This window comes from Tupaia chinensis, unplaced genomic scaffold (assembly GCF_000334495.1).
Source record: "Tupaia chinensis unplaced genomic scaffold, TupChi_1.0 Scaffold000086_1, whole genome shotgun sequence".
In the NCBI taxonomy this organism is placed as follows: Eukaryota; Metazoa; Chordata; class Mammalia; order Scandentia; family Tupaiidae; genus Tupaia; species Tupaia belangeri.
In genome coordinates, this window is record NW_006159548.1 from 4,340,275 (window position 1) to 4,352,566 (window position 12,292).

A 12,292-nucleotide genomic window follows, 5' to 3' on the forward strand; every position below is an offset into this window, starting at 1 on the left:
CCTGGGGGGTGATTTCTCGCTTTCTGTCTCTATGTCTCTCTCTGTCTGTCTGGCGAGCGCACGCGCCCTACAGTGAAAATCTCTCAAAAAAAAAAAAAAGAATAAAATCACACACCATCTCATTGCAGACTTATTGATCATAAAATAAGGTATGTAGTACTCCAGAAATCCTCAGTTGGAATTTGACTTGATAGATGGCAAAGGAAGTCAAAGTTTCAAAGAGGAGTATAGAGAAAAAGCATAATTTATTCTTCGTCCTTTTCAGCAGATGATATAGTAAGCTTACTGTAATTATTTGATTAATTTCCTATGTAGCAAGGAAGTAAACCAAGAACTAAATTTATAGTTAAGATTTCTTTGTTCCTTCTTCCCAGTTTCACCTGATTAACTCGTGCTCATCCATAACAAATCAGTTCAAAGGCAGTCTCATCAGACCTTCACACTGTCCTAGAAGATTCATCTATTCTCTTGGTTGCCTGGGTCTTCAGCAATCACAACCTTAAACGCACCATGATGCAATCGTTGCCTGTATTGTCTGTCTCTCTCCAGACTTTATGGTTCTTGAGAGTAAAGATTATTCCTTGTTACACTTTGTATCTTCAAAATCTAACACAAAATCTAAGGCAGAAAAAGTGCTGAGTGAATATTTGTGGAATAAACAAACACATGAAGGGAGGAAAAAGGGAAAGGAGAGAATGAAAAGGAGAACAGAAGGAGAGAGAGAAGAAAAAGGAAGGAAAGAAGGAAGGGAAAAGGAAGGAAAGAATTATGAAATGTGTTTTGGAAATTATTGTCAATACAACTTATCACCAACTTCAATGTCTGAAAAATAAATAGTATAAGAAGAAATAACTACTTCAATACTAAAAATAAAGAAGAAATGACAATTACCCCAGGTCCTTAAGATTGCAATAAAGTCAAAATTTCCTACAAGATTTCCTTTATTATTGTACACGAATTACCTTCTTTTCCGGTGGAGTTGCAGACATAGATGGGTAGAAAAGGGCAACAATGCCCCCCAGAGGCCAATGGCAGGAGGTCAGGAAGCACCCAATATTTACAATCCTTCCTACTTACAGAGCGCTCAGGGGGATAGATGAGGCAATGACTAAAATAAATGTCAGACTCGTGCATGGAATGGTCATTTAAAGGTTAAGAGCAGAGGGTCAGGATTAAAGCTGTATATAAGAGGCTGTTTCCTTTTCACATTGTTTTTTTACTTCTAGGGCACCAAATGCCATTTAGTAACTTAAGAGTCTTAGTGATTTGCAATTCAGCAGCAGCACCACCAATATTACAGAATCCAAATAAAATGAAATAAGGTTATTCCACATGGTTTACCTGATCCACTTGTAACATTTCATTTTACTCTTGGAAATTCAGTTGATGTGTTGGATAAATCCTTGGATCCACAGCCACAAAAGTATTTGCTCCTCACTAAGGAGGACTGGGTTTTCTATTGCTGTATCCTCATTGACTGTCAGAATGCTGATATAGAGTAGGTAATACTGAATGTTTACTAAATGCGTGCACGTAGGCAAATCCCTGTAGATTTCATTAAGATGGCACTAAGCAATATAGATAAGTGTACCTGCTTACCTGACAGGAGAAGTGCTTCAGCTGACGAATGTGCATCTGTGACTCCGATATGCTGAGCCTACTGTTCTCAGCATCATTGTTTATTATGCTTCCTTATTACAACGTAAAAACAGCAAAAGAATATTAACAATAATTAGCCTTGGAAATAAGAACAAGCCCACACACAATTTAGTGCTTGTGAACAGCCCATGATAAAGACAGGAATCATCAAAAATAAATAACCCATTATATGGAGAATATAATGGTCAACAGAAGCACTATCTCATCTGGTATTAGTCACTCAATGGACTTCAGTGGTAATAATTCATGTTGAAAGGCTATTTCAATGGTTCACAGCCTCAGATCTTCTACTCTTCGCTCCCTTAAGCTTAGCATGTGAGCTTAAAATTTATTTTACCAGGGAATACAGATTGTAAATAACTAACTGTATCCAAAAAGTACCCCAAGTCTGGAGTCCCCTTCTCCACTTTTTCTCTCCTCTTCATCCCAGAAGAAGACGAGCTCCCTTCCTCCTTGGGTAGAGCTACACTTGGGACCTCATTCCCCTGCCATCTCCTTAATGAGGGCTCTCACATCTCTATCTGACCCATTTTTCTTACATAGTTCTTGCCTATATTTCCCAGACTTTCCTAAAAGATCTCCCCTTCCAATCTTCAGAGTCATTCTCCAATTCACTGCCTTTTAGTTTTATACTTCCCATCCCACCAAAACTACAATGAGGAATATTGCCAACGACTTCCAATTCAACAGGTGAGGGGACTGGTTGTTCTTCATTTATTCCTCTGGACATACACCTCCACAACTACCACCATCCCCTTCCCTCTCCTCCTCTTCCCTTCTCCACCCTCTTCCCTTTCTGCAGGGCTCAGAAAAGGTATATCATCCAATTTCCCTCTCTTACTCTACCTTGAGTTCCCAGAGTAATCCCTACCACTGTATATTGCACTTTTTAAAAAATTATTTTTTTTTCAATTTGCTACCAGACATATGTGCTCACCAGAGAGAGACAGAGAAAGTGAGAAAACAAGACTCCAGGTTCAGGACTTGAACCATGGTTGGTTATGTGGGAGTTGAGTACCCTAACTACCATGCCATCTGCTGGCCCCACAGATTTTTTGTTTATATACTTTTAAAACTATATTCTAATTAATTAGTTTATACTTCTGCCTTCTGTTTCAAATTCTGAGCCTGCTGTGAGCAGAGGAAATGTCCGAATTAACTGTCTCACAAGTACCTGACATAATACTTGGCACAGAAAGATGGCCCATGAAACGTTAATAAAGGAAGAAACAAAGAAAAAGAGAGAAGGAAAGTCTAACAGATGTCTCAATATATCCAAAAGAGGCACAAAAACTCATAACATTCTTATATATAATGAAAGGAAATAAAATTGTTATCATATATTAGAGATTGATATGTGGCCTAGACATCATAGAATTTCAGGGCATTGACTTACCTTGAAGATTTTTTGAAAGTGAAAAAAAGAGAGGGTCAGAAATATAAAGTTATTTGTCCAAATCCATACAACTAAATAGTGGGAAAACTTTAATCTAGAATCCACAACTCCGCATCCAATGCTGTATACTACGTATTTACTTTCTCAAAAATCAATGGCTTAATTAATCAATCAATATAATAAATATCGTTTGAGTGTTCTTAAGTGTTAGGATTCTTCTAGTTGCTCACAGAATAAAACTATCCTGACCCTTGTCCTCATGGGTAGTCTGATAATAATCCAACACAAATAATAAAATGTCATATAATAATTGCTAAGTAGAGAAACAGAGCTTTACAAAATGATAGAGACTGGGGAGGGAGTGCATTTTTTAGAAGGGCTAGTAAAATAAGGTTTGTCTGAGTTGCAAATAAAATTTAATTATGTCTTAAGGCAAAAGTTTTTGCAAGAGAACTGGGCACTTTCCCTCCTCTGGATTTCATGATGATAGGGAATCAAATCCAGTCCTGCGTCCCTTTTAGCTATCTGGCCGTATTGTGGGCCCCATTCCTCTGTGGAAAAAACCCATTTCATAGCTTCATAGCTTCATAGCTTCCTACAGTCTATTTCTTTCCTTTTATTAATTTTATTTTCTTATTTTTGACGATCAAGTCAAGGACATTACCAAGTACATAATTTTTCATATGTAATTTTACAGTCTTGGGTCTGTTAAGTCTTTCTTCTTTTGTCCCTCTCACTCACCTTCTACCATCCTCCTCTCCCATACAGACTGGCATCTACATCTATTCTCCCTAGGATCATGATTTCCAGACCTTCCACTTCTGCTATAGGGTGTAGACATTCAGTATATACTCAGTGGGGATATGTAATGTTTTTCTTTCAAAGTCTGGCTTCACTTAGCGGTAGGTCTTCCATATTGACCATTTTGAAACAAGTGACAGTGTCTCATTTTTCCTAGGGCTCAATAAGACTCCATTGTGCACATGTGCTGCAAATTTTTTAAATAGTCATCAGTTCTTGGGCACTTACATTGGTTCCATGCCTTCATGATTATGCATAAAGCTGCAATAAACATGGAAAAGCAAGTGTCTTTCTGGCTGAGTGCTTTGGGTAAATACCAAGGAGTGGAATTACTGGATCATACGGTAATTCTATTTGTAGGTTTTTGAGGAGGATTCCCCTTTCACCGTGGCCTTGCCAGTTCTTGGTATTCTTTTTTTTTTTTATCATAACCATTCTGACTGGAATCAAAAGGTATCTCATTGTATTTTTGATCTCTGCAGTCTATTTCTTGAGTAGAATTTGGGCGATAGAAATCCCATTACCCAGTCCGTAAATGGAAAGAAGATGGGGACTTACAGTAGGGCCACAACTAATTCTTTTTACCAGTCTCACAGCCACATTCTTTCTCCAACAATCCCTCTCATTTCTGACCCTATTTTATAACCCTGATCTAACTGAAACTGCCAAAGTTTGGTACATAATTCTCTTTAAGACCACTTGCTTTATAAATATGCATGGAAGGCATGTGAATCAGCTTCACATCCAATTGGACATCTGATACCTGTTTTTCTGTAACTTTCAAATACTTGTGTATATGTAAGCTGCTATAGAAAGAGCATCCCACAGGAAGTAAAGGTGAAATTTCCTGGTTTTTTATTTTGTTTTGTTTTTGTTTTTTTAAAGATGGAGCCCCAATCAAGACAATCGTTCACTTACTTGATTTTCCTAATAATTATCAACTGATTTACAGTCGAAGAAGAAAAGTTCATCACAAATATATTCCCCAAATCAAACATTCAATTAAACTTGTTTTCAGAACAGTATGTTTTCCACCTACTGCCATGTTCTTGTCTCAAGGGGCTCTGTGTACCTGTTCCCTTCTGCCCATGTAATAGCTGGAATAAGCGTGCCCTCTTGTGGTGGCCTCTGAGTTCTGCAGAGTTGGAGACTGACCCTATCCAGGGCGTAGCTTGTTTTTTGTCCTCTTCATAGAACATTTAACATAGCAGAAGTTTCACATTTTGATACAGTCCAATTTATCAGCTTTTCCTTTGACAAATTTTACTTTTGGTGTGCACTCTAACAACTCTGTGCCTAGTCCCAGACTTCAAAGATATCCTCCTGTTTCTTTTTTATTCTATGATTGATAGTTTTAAGTTTAAACCTGTGATACATTTTGAGTTATTTTCTAAATAAGGTGTGATTTTTTAAAAAGAATTTTGTGATAGGGTTCAAGTGCTTGCTAAAGAGAGATAAAGAAAGATGGTAAGAGAGAAAATGAGAAACCACCCCCAGAAGGGATGACCATGCTGCAATCCCTTCTCTTCCATTCTCCTCCTGAGATTTTGGGAACACACACACACATGCCTGGCATGATTTTCAAACCACCAGGTCCAGGACTTGAACTGCAATTGACCATATAGGAGTCCAGTACCTGAACCACTACGCCCCTGAGGTGTGAGATTTAGGTTGAGTTCATTTTTGTGCCAGTGAATGTTGTATTGCTCCAGCACCATTGGCTGTAAAGTCTGTCTTTCCTCCACTGATTGCTTTTGCTTCCTTGTCAAAAATCATTTGGGACCCAGCTACTGTGTGCAGCAGTATGGCAAGTAGCCTACAAGCAAGGCCAGAAACCACATGGCCAGCTGCAGGTTCAGATCCCTGAGTCACCTCGAAAACACACTGAGTGGAAGTGAGGGCACTCAAGTCCTGAGGAGCTGGAAGGCTGTGGCATGATGAGGCCCTGTTGAGGCTGTTTCTCTCATTTTCTTTCTCTTGTACATGCACATACATTTCTATCATAAATAAAATGACAGGTGGGCAAGAATGCAATAAGTGGAGTGAAAAGTTAACCCATGGAATAGAAGGAAATAATATCTGATTGGTTAATATCCAGAATATATAAAGAACTCCTACAACTCAACAAGAAACAAATTATCTAAAACTGAACAAAGGATGTGTATAGACACTTTTGCAAAGAAGATACACAAATGACCAGCAAGCACATAGATAACAAATGCAAAACAACACCAAAATAAGATACCACTTCACACTCATTAGAATGCTATTATAAAGAAAAGAAAAAGAAAGCAAGTGTTGCTAAAGATGTGAAGATATTGGGGGCCAGCAGGGGTCGTGGAGATTAAGATGGCTGAGTCTCACATGGCCAACTGCATGATTTGAGTTCTGGACCTGGTGGCTTGAAAATCATGCCAAGTGAGCATGTGTGCATGCCCAAAAGTCTCAAGAGGAGAATGAAGGAGAAGGGATTGTTGCATGGCCATCTCACCTAAGGGGTAATTTGTCACTTTCTCTTTCTCTCTCTCTGTTCCTCTCTCTCTAGTGAGCACACTCACTCTTTAGCAAATCTAAAACAAACTAATAACCAAAAAAAGATATGAAGACATTGAAACCCTAGTGTGGTTAGTGGTAATGTAAAATGATGCAGCCACTATGGAAAGTAGTATGACAATTTCTCAAAAACAGTAAAAACTGGGGTTGGATGATGGCACAGTGGTGGTGCAGCTGGACTTATGAAAAGTCCCAGGTTCTTATCTTGTGACTCCTCTGAGCATGCCTAGCACATGTTCATGATCTAGGCTGGCTGAAACTGGGGGTGGATCATGACATTAAAACCTTGTTAAGGGTACCTACCTTTTTGTCTGTCTGTCTGTCTCTCTCTCTCATAGGAAAAAAAATGAATAAATTTAGATATAAAAGCAAAATGTAAAAATTAAATTGCCAGACCACCAGGTGGTGTGGAGGTGGCCAGATGTGTAATTCAAATGCCACATGACCAAACGTGTAGTTAAAATGCCATACTTGGCAACTAGGAAAATCATGCCAGATGTACATGTGTGCATGCCCAAAATACTGAGAGAAGACTAGAGAAGGGATTGCAGCAGCATGGTCATCCCTCTTGGGGAGTGATTTTTCACTTTCCCTCTCTCTCTATCTCTCTGGCAAGCACACAAGCCCTACAGTAAAAACAAACAAACAAACAAAAAAACTTGAAAACAAGAACTTAAACAGATATTTGTATACCCATAATAATGACAGGATTATTCACAATAGTCAAAAGGTAGAAACAATCCAAATGTCCACAAACAGATGAATAGATGAATTAAATGTGGTATATACATGCTATAGAATATTATTCGGCCTTAAAACAAGGAAATTCTGACACATACTATAATGCAAATGAAATCTGATACATTATAGTAAGTTAAATAATGCAGTTACAAAAGGAAAACTGCCACCTGATTCCATGCAAGGTGTCTAGAATGTCCAGATTCATAGAGACAGAAAGCAGAATGGTGGTTGCCAGGAGACAAGAGAGGTGAAAGTGAGGAATTACTGGCAAATAGAATTTCCATTTTGCAGAGTAAGACGAATTCTATAGATGGATGGTAGTGATGGTGGCATAACATGTGAATGTACGTAGTAGACTGAACTGAACACCGAAAATTAGTTAAGATAGGGCCAGTCGATGATAGTTAAGGTACTGGACTCCCTCATGGCCAGTCATAGTTTGGGTCCTGGATCTGGCTGTTTGCTTTCTCCCTTTCTCTCTCTCTCTCTCTCTCTCTCTCTCTCTCTCTCTCTCTTTCTTTCTGTCTCTCTCTGGTAAGTATATGTGCCCTATAGCAAATTTTAAAATAATAATAAATAAAATTAAATAATCTTTTCAAAACAATTAAGATAGTAAATTTTATGTATGTCATTTAATCACAATAAAGAAAAGAAATAAATTATTGAGCATATTTGTTCAGGATATTCCTGAGTTTTTATTTTGCTTTATTGATCTTTGCATCTATCCCTCTACCAATTCTTTTTTGAAAAATAATTATTTTATTTAACTTTATTTTTTTATTTTAATTTGATCAGGGAGGGAGAGAAAGAGAAAGTGAAAAAGCAAGCTTCCAAGTCTAGGATTTGAACCGTGCTCTTCCATGTGGGAGTCCAGCACCTTTAAACACCATGCAACCTGCCAGCCCCACTACTTCTCCATACTCAAGCTATATAATACGTATTTAAATCAAGTAAAGTTATTTTTTCCGCATTAATTCCTCCTCTTCAAAATCGTTTAAGTCATTCTAGTTACTTTGCCTTTCCATATAAATTATTGAATAATCGTGTCAGTATCTCAAAAACAACCTTCTTAGAATTTTGATAGTAAGTGCATTAAACCTGCATATTAGTTTTGAGAACACTGATATCTGTACTATCTTGAGTCTTTCAATTTATAAATATTATGTTCCTTTATTTATTTACACCTTTGATTTCTTTTAGCACTGTTTTATAGTTTTCAGTACAAAAGTCTTATATGTGTTTTATTACATTTACACATAACTATTGTATGTTTTTAAGTTATTATTAACAGGTAATGTAATTTTAATTTTCTATCTGTATTGCTCAAACTACCAGACAGAAATTCATCAAAAATATAAAAATTCAAAAGCACCAATAAACAATAGGATCTAATATTTATAGAACATTCACCCAACTACAACAGAATACACATTTTTTCCTATGTCCATGTAACACATACCAAGATACAACTTTTCCTTCTTTTATCACTCACTTTCTCTTTAGAGGCCTTTCTTTCTTTATTTTTTTTTCTTTTTATGAGATTTTTGCTATAGGATACATGCACTTGCCAGAAAGATAGAAAATGAGAAATCACCGCAGAGCGGACGGCCATGCCACAATCCCGTCTCCTCCATTCTCCTTTTGGAATCTTGGGCACACAGGACAGGTGCCTGGCATGAATTTTAAGCCACTGGGTCCAGGACTTGACCCTTGTTCTACTACATGGGAGTCCAGCAATGTAACCATTATGCTATCTGCTGGCCCCAAAGCCTTTCTTTTTAAAATAGAACTATTTATTTTATTTTATTTGATATTTCTTTTTTTAATTTTGCTACAAGGCACGTGCCCTCAACAGGGAGAGAGAGAAAAAGAGAGAGAGAGAGAAAGAGAGAGAAAGTGAGAAATAAAACCACCAGGACTGGGACTCTAACCATGGTTGGCCATGTGGGAGTCCAGTATCTTAACCACCATGCCACTTCTAGCATCTAGAGGCCTTGTTTTAGCCATTCTTTTCAGATGGATTTACTGGCAACACATTTTCTTGGTTTTCTCTTACTTTGGAAAAATTTGATTTTCCTTTCATTTCTGAAGTATACTTCCTTAAGAATTAAGTTCTATCTTCACTTTCAGTATGTACCAGAAAAATCTTGTCTCACTGACTTCTAGTCTCCATGGTTTATGACAATGTACTTGTCACTCAACTTGTTTTTCTTTTGTGGGAATGGTACTGATGATCTCATTGTTTTTATGATCATTCGTCTTTAGTTTTCAGATATTTGACTGCAATGATCTTAGGCTTATCATGTTTGAGATACAACTTCTTGAATGTGTAAGTTTATGTCTTTTTCCAAATTGGGAAGATTTTAGCATTGTTTCTTCAAATGTTTTTTTTCATCTCTACCTTTTCTTCTCCATTCTTTCCAGGACTTGGAAGACACAAATGTTAAATCTTGTTTTATGCTTCCACAGATCTCAGGTCCATGAGGCTCTGTCTCTTGCCTTAACTTTTATTTATTATTTTTGGTGGCAAGAGATCTGTTTTAGACTTGTTTAGACTTGGCAACTTCTAACCAATAGTTCACTGATTCTTTCCTCTGCCCCATTTATTCTGCTCCTGAACCCAAGTAAAGAGCATTTTTTTTAATGTCAGTTATTGCATCTTTTAGTTCTAAAATTTCCACTTGGATTTTCTTTATATATTCTGGGGATTTTTTGCCGAATTTTTATCTATTTACTAAGACTTTCTCATTTTCATTTATTTCAACTGTGTTCTTAATGTTCCTTGAAGTATTTTTATGTTTGCTGCTCTAAGATCTTTTTAGAATAGGAGATAGAAGAGATAGGAGGAACAACAGGGAGGCCCAAGCTGTTTGATTTGAGCTGGCATCTCCTGCCCAGCCTTCTCTGGTGGAGGAGGGGCTACTCTGACCTTGCTCTGACCTTCAAGAATCAACACCTGTTTTCTGCCATCCCAGAAATAAAAGGATAGAAGGTAGGAGCTGCTACCCCATGTATGCTGATGTTGCTAAGCCCTTCACCCATTCAGGAGCAACAGGGAGGCCCAAACTGCTCAACTTGAGTTCATCAGGGATCCCTGCCCAGCTTGCTGTAGGGAAGAAGGGGCTTATCTGGTTTGCATGGCACACAAGTGCCACATGATGTGATCTACCACCTTATATTGTACCTATACTGCTCAACCTCCAGACACTTCAGGAGCAGAAAGGTTTGGATATACAGGAATCAAACATTTAAAGACAGGAGACTCTAGAAGATTTCTCTCTCCACAACTCCTCTAGCAATAAAAGGAGAGAAATTTTCCTTTGAAAACATGAACTCAAAACTCCTCCTGTGGATTCCACATTCCCACTCACAGGAAAGAGTAACATATAACACAGGGAAAGGCATGAACACACAACTACAGAAACATATTCCCTAGAAGTAGAAAAAAATGAATATATCACTAGATGACTAAAAATCAAAGCAGAGCCCCAAGAAATAGGAGAAAAACAGGAAAAACCTCTCCCTCAAGGGAACATAATAACTCCTCACCAACAATGGATAAAACTCAAGAGATCACAAAAATGTCAGAAAGAGAATTCAGAACATTCATTGTGACAAAACTCAACAAGATGCAAGAGAAAATAGACAACCAATTCCAGGAGATGAAAAAATCCTTCCATGATTTGAAGGAGGAACTCCATAAGAGACAGACACTGAAAAAGAATCAAATAGAACTTCTGGAAATAAATAATACAGTAAATCATACTTTCCTCAAGAGTATCAGCAGATTAGACCATGTAGAAGAAAGAATCTCTGACCTAGAAAACAAAAGTCTCTGACTTAGTCGAAGCAACCAAAACAAAGGGATGAATAACCATTAAAAATCAGGACAACAAACCCTGGGCTGACATCACCCTTATTATTATTATTTTTTTTTTTGAGAGTTATTTTTCGCTATAGGGTGCGTGCGCTCACCAGACAGACAGAGAGAGACATAGAGACAGAAAGCGAGAAATCACCCCCCAGGGGGGATGGTCACGCCGCAATCCCTTCTCCTCCATTCTCCTCCTGGGATCCTGGGCACACATGCCCACGCACCTGGAGTGAGTTTTAAGCCACCGAGTCCGGGACACAAACTGCGGTCGACTACGTGGGAGTCCAGCGACATAGCCATTACACTAACTGCTGGTTCCCACATCACTCTTATTATTGACCCAAGTATCAATAATTGTATACTCTTCTCTATCCTGCTCCCCTCCTACTTGTAGTTTTTGTCATTAAAAGCTGCTTGAGGATTGTTAAGACCTTGGTGGACATGTTCAGGTCAACCTGAGTATGTTTACCCATGCTGCATGCTGGATACATTACTCGAACATATGACCACATAAATCCTTTTGCTCTCAGTACTTTGAATCAGTTTACCTCTTTGGTTGACATATATATGCCTTATCTGGCATATAGAAGGCACTCACTAAATGTTGGCTCCATTTCCCATTCCCCACTTCTTTCTTTGAACTATACGCTATTTGAAGAGAGGAATATTTTTTACTATATGCAGCTATTTATGTTGGACTAACTCAATATTATATTCACTAAATAAATGGATGAATGAAAGTTTCTTGATTTAAATGCAGGTTTTCCCTAAGACCTCTAACTTCTTATCTTGTCCTGTTACAAATATCTTTGCTCTTCCTCAAGACATATCCCCAGTATTATAAAAAAAACTTTTATTTGTTGAGTGTTGTGGAAAGAACAGAAACTAAAATGTTTCACTCCAGGGCCAACAGGTGGCATGGTAGTTAGGGCACTGGACAATCACACATGGTTGACCACAGTGCAAGTCCTGGACCTGGTGGCTTTCTCTCTCTCTCTCTCTCTCTCTCTCTCTCTCTCCCTCTCTCTCTCCCTCTCTCCCTCTCTCCCTCTCTCCCTCCCTCCTTCCCTTTGTGTATGTGTGTGTGTATGAGAGATTCTCTGAATGAATGAATAAATAAAATTAAAATAAATAATTCTTAAAAAAAAAAAGTCTCATTCCAATGTAGTTTCCAGTTGGCTGAAAGGTGGTTTTTATCATCCTAGGGTCTTTCAGGCTGTTGAATTAAGTGACAAGGTTGCAAATCGTTCTGGAAAAAAAATCAGGAC